The sequence below is a fragment of the Carassius gibelio genome, chromosome B13, assembly GCF_023724105.1.
Source record: "Carassius gibelio isolate Cgi1373 ecotype wild population from Czech Republic chromosome B13, carGib1.2-hapl.c, whole genome shotgun sequence".
Lineage (NCBI taxonomy): Eukaryota > Metazoa > Chordata > Actinopteri > Cypriniformes > Cyprinidae > Carassius > Carassius gibelio.
The window spans coordinates 627,019-632,562 of NC_068408.1; positions in this window are offsets into that span (position 1 = coordinate 627,019).

The following is a 5,544-nucleotide window of genomic DNA, read 5'->3' on the forward strand; positions in this document are numbered from 1 at the left end:
TAAAAAAATAATTTTTTTGAAATTGAAAACCTTTTTTTTTTTTGCCATATGAACTCACAGGCTTTCTACATAAACTTGAAATGTAGCACAAGTCATATGAAAACTTTTATGATATTTTTATGGTGATTTTTGCCAGTAAAGGGTGGCCAGGATAGTCTTTAAAGAATTATCTTACACAATGTTACAAGGAAGTCATATGGGTTTGCAGTGGCATAAGGATGTGTAAATTATGACAGGATTTTCATTTTATGGTGAACTATCCCTTTAAGTATTTGGCTCACCTTGCTTGACTTTTAGTCTACTAAATATAAATGCACTGATTAGATTCTTATTTTATAGGATTTCAGCAAGTAAAGCACTCTAAACTGGACCTTCCTCTTATATGAAAAATGCCCTTTAATAGCCAAATGGGGGGGAAAAAACTCCAAAAATGGAATAAGACCTGTTTTTAATACTCATTCCTGTCTGTAGCATTAATATTTAATCTGCTTGTATGCCCATTTTTTCACTCTCTCTGTCTAAACACCATCATTCACTGTTTTAATTTAAAGTATGAATATGTGATTTATTTTCCAATGGCATGGAGCATAAATCTACTTTGCTGTGTGATAACAGAGGTGATGTCCCCTATATTGATCTGGAGCTTAATAGTGTTTGTTCTTTATAGCTGATCTCAGGAAATAAGGGGAATATACAGTTTTGAATGAGCTCTCTTGTGGTATCCAGCAGAGGGATGGAGCTACATCGAAACAACACACTCCCCCTGTGCATTATTTTAATATATGACAGTGCTGCAAAATAATATTTTCAGATAAGTGAACCTTTGATTCAAAGTAGCAAATGCTGAAGAGTATTTTTCATAAATAAAAGACAAATATCAAATCACTAAATTTCAGAATCTCAACAATGTCTCAGCTGTGCTTAGATTTGCCAAAATATTAAAGTCTTCAATCTAAAGTCATAAAAATTTCTCAACAAATTCTCAAAATCTTACAAAACCAAATAAAATTTTTGCTATTCTCTGTACTCTTAATGTATCAAGATATTAAATGCAGACAATTTTTATTTTAATATGTAAGAAATCAATTATGTTTTCTGCAGAAGCGTCCATTCAAATTGACAAGGGGGATGTGCCACTGGATTTTTAATGCAACTGTCAAAAAAATAAAAAAATAAAAATAAAATAAAAACCTTGTATTTTTGAAAATTAAGTTATATGGATAAAGGTAACTGGTCTCTTTCTTGTTTTTATACATTACACTAAAATTTCATTGTGATCTCTCACTGTCAAGTTCAGTTGCAAAGTTTTTTTTTTTTTGTTTGTTTTTTTTAAGGACTTGAAACCAGTGTTGTTTTATATAAGTTTTTGTTAATAATTTGAATTAGATTTTTTATTTTAGTCAAAATATTAGTAATTTTGTTTTGTTTGTGCATTTTCGTTTTTATTAAGTTTTAGTTTTTAATTTAGTTTTTGTAATTTTTTGTACCTTTTTTTTTTGTTGTTGTTAACTTAAAGCTTTTGTAAATATATATTTTTTACATATTTGTTAAACCCGGCATTATGTCCTGATTTTCGATTTTCGATTTTCATATCGTTTATTTCTTAAGGATAATGCAGTCCCAACGAAAAAGGGTCACGATCGTGTGTTGGAACCGCAGGCGGTGAGTAAAACTGCTTCAAATATCTCTGTGTTGTTAACTCAGCTATCGGCGCGTAAGCACATCAAGTAAACAACATGCGATGTTGGCATCAAACTGCACTTTCCACATGTACACCTTAAAAAAAAATTAAAAAAGACGACATAAAGTGGAACTTAGTCATTTTCCAAAACCGCTAAGCAAATATATACAGTTTCAATACATACCACATTGAGACGTCGTTGCTAAATTTCAGCCTCTGGATCTGATTCTGGACCATAAATATACGCTGAATCCGACTGTCAGCCATGGTTTGTTTTGGATTATGTTTTTTTCCTCACGGTAATGTCACAGCTTCCAGACGCTCTCAACGCAAAAGCCTACTGGCACTCGTGAGAACCCCCCCCCCCCCCCCCCCTTTAACAACAAAAACCCTGTGTTCTTTCACCTTAAAGGTACAATTGTAAGATATTTGCAATAAAAAATCCAAAAACTACTAGACTAGTGTTATATATGTTGTCCATCTGATTACTAACAATATCTCTAATGTTTTAAGCTACTTGTAAATCATGAGAAAATTCCCGTTCTAAACAGTGACACGGGGCAGTGCAGTCGCCTGTCAATGATGTTAGTTCCCCTTTGTTACCGCTTTTACTGACGTAGAAACCACATGACAACAGTGTCCTGGACAAATGCGGAAGTAGTGTCTAGCATCCAGCAAACCACTAGCTTGCTTCAAGCAGTTCCTTAGTTACTTCTTCTTGCACGTATTATGGTGGATTGTGTTACTTATTTATGGAACATAATTACTGTTTACCGTCTGCCTCTGGTTCTGTCGACAAGGACAGCTCCTGTAAACGTAAGCGTACGGGCCAACCAAACGACCCAAGAAGAGTTTGGGACAAGAGGAGAGAAAGAGCGAGGATCATATCGGTGTTGCATTTTCTAGATGGAAAGAGCTTTGCGACAAACTTCAACTAGAAGGAGATGCCGATCTCGCTTGTGTTTTACTCGACAGGTGAGTTGTTTTGATTCATATCTTTACAGAAAATGTATGCTATTATAACGATCAACAAGATTAGTATTATGGGGCATAAACGCCAAATGTGAGGCATCGCATCTCTAGATCCGTGCGAGGACACGTCTGATCCATAGTCTGATCGCGTCTTTGCATTGACTTTGTATGCCCAATTATTGTGTTTGAATGTACACGAGTGTATATATTTGTTGAACAAGTGGTAATCGTTTTCATATCATCTGACTAAACAGTAATCAATTCATTTGATAATTTAATGTCAAACTATATTTGCTGTATTGTTGGGTAGAAGACAACAAATCCCATCATTCCACACTCCTTCTTAGCGTCATCAAACCACGCGATTGTAAAATATTTTGTAGTGCGCCTTCTAGTGGAAGGTCTTACAACCTGTACCTTTAAAGGTCCCTAAAAACCACCCTAAAAAACAGGTGCATGTTGGTCCTGCTCTCCTGGAGCTTTAACATATCAGCCTCTTCTGTGTGTTCCGTTAGTTATATCTAAATCTGACAAATACTTTATTTCAGGGGGGATATCTGCTCCATTGAACACTGTATCTATCATGGTAGTGCTATACCATCATGCGCTTGATAAATGGATGGAGAAAGTTTTCTGGCATCGGCCTACAAGCTACCAAACTTTCCTAATTATTTTTCTCTGTGTTTGTTGCATTCATATATTGCCTGAAATCCTGCTTGTTGAGCAAAAAAAAAAAAAAAAAAAAAAAAAAAAAAAAAAAACACACAAGTCCATCATTCTGCCTCTGCTCACCATGCCAGAGCTTCATGGCCTGAGGATCTGTCAAATCAATAAGAGAAATCAAAGAGTGATCCCCACAGTCATGGCACAGACAAGCTGGTGACGGATAGAAATGTTCCAGATGTCTCAGCACATCAGAATCACAGATAAACCCTGTGTCAAATGCCCTGAAGCTGATGTGTCATTTCTCCTATTAATACTCCAGCCTAATGCATACTATAAGAAAACCATCTAGAGTAATTATCCCAAAAAGTTCAACTCTGTGGTCTGACCATCCTAATACAGCAATATTTTTAATATATAATAATACAAAAAATATATATATAATAATAATATATAGTAATGACAATAATAATAATTTGGAGTGGGAATTTCTGTTTGCTGTCCAATAAAAGGTTTGTTATTTTTGTACTTTGGTGGGGCACAAATTAAATATGAATGTTGGCTTTAACACAAACTTACACACTATGAAGATCCAGGAGTGACAACTGCATTTAAATATAAATTAAAGAAAACCACTGCTGGCAGGTCCATTGTGTTTTGTTTATATTTGGAAGGCTACTTTACAGAGCATGCTTTTGTGTTGCTATGTTCACTTATTATGTCTTTGGACTTGGCTCATAAAGCAATCCAGTTTATGGAGTTAAGGCAGGTGCACATTTCTTGGTTTGTGGCTTATTTCCAAAATTAGGTGTTTAGATTTAATTTAATTATTGGCTTGTTCTTATTTACTTCACTACTTTTTGTTGCATGATCTGGCAACACAAATAAGTCAAAAGCCTACTTCTTGTACTGCGCATACAAATGAAAGACAGCTGTGATACACATTTAAATATCCAACTAACTATTTCCATATGCACTGTGTAGAACATTTGTACCTGTAGGCTATACACACTGAAAAGTTCCAAGAGTAAAAAACACATATAAATACGGAAGAGAATCCACTAAATTATCATTTTGTGTTTGTACGGAGCAGAACCAAAGACTTTAGATGTACCAAGATGCCCTGCACTCCTATTACTTACAAATGGAAGAAAGCATAATGCACAAAAATTAGCTTTTTAAATGCTATTTGAGCATAACAAACCTTCATGTTTTGCTAATGTTTCTTAGGTTGCTTCACAGAATGTGCTCTTGAAGTGTTGCCATGCTCACTTATATGTCCACTCAATTCCACCTTTTAAACATCTTTGGGCTTGTTGTTTGGGCTCAGCTCATAAAGCGATCCATTGTATTGATTTAATAAAGCACACAAGTGCATGCCGCAAAATTTTGGTAAGTGGCTTGTTCTGATTTGCTGGGTTTTGTATAGCAAGATCTGGACAGTCTAATGAGTCAAAAATTGACCTTGAATTTACCTTGTTCTCTGCAATTTCTTGGATTGCAATATTGATATTGTTCAGGGCTGTGTTTCCCAAAAGCATCATTAAGTAACTATGGTAGTTAGTTTTAATTTCATGAACTTTATTGGTAATGATGGAACTTGCTAGCATAGTTGTTTTTAGGAAACGCACCCCAGCTTGGTTCCATGGACTGAGTAGAATTTTTATAACGAGTGGATATTTCAGGAGTTATTTCAATTGTAGAATGCGGTTGTCAATCCTGTAAATTACTGAACTGTGTGTGTACAGAACAGATAAAGGTGACTGAAAGATGTACTGACAACCAAATTTAGCTGTGTAAGTGGCCTATATAATGCATTAGAAGAGTGAAAAATTTGTCATAACATGTTTTTCCTTTCATATAGTGCACATTGGAAAACTCGATAATGTGCAGGAGTAGAGCAAGTGGGTGGGTCAGAACAGATAAATCAGTGCAATTACTGACAGCCACTCGTACTGATAGACCCGCCTTCAGCTAGTCCAAACATAACTTGTTGTGTTTAGACAAAGCGGGCTGTCAGCGTGAGGTAAAGAACTTTCTAGCGTGTCATCTCTCTACTGATGCCTGTAAATTAATTTTCCATCGATTTGTAGAGGTCTCAGAGAGGAACCGGGGATGATGTCCATCTCCGGGGAAAGGGGAGTGTGATGCAGTAGCAGGCTAGATAACTGTACGGATACCACGGGATTTGATGTCTGGAGGAGGGAATCCATGACATTGATGAATCA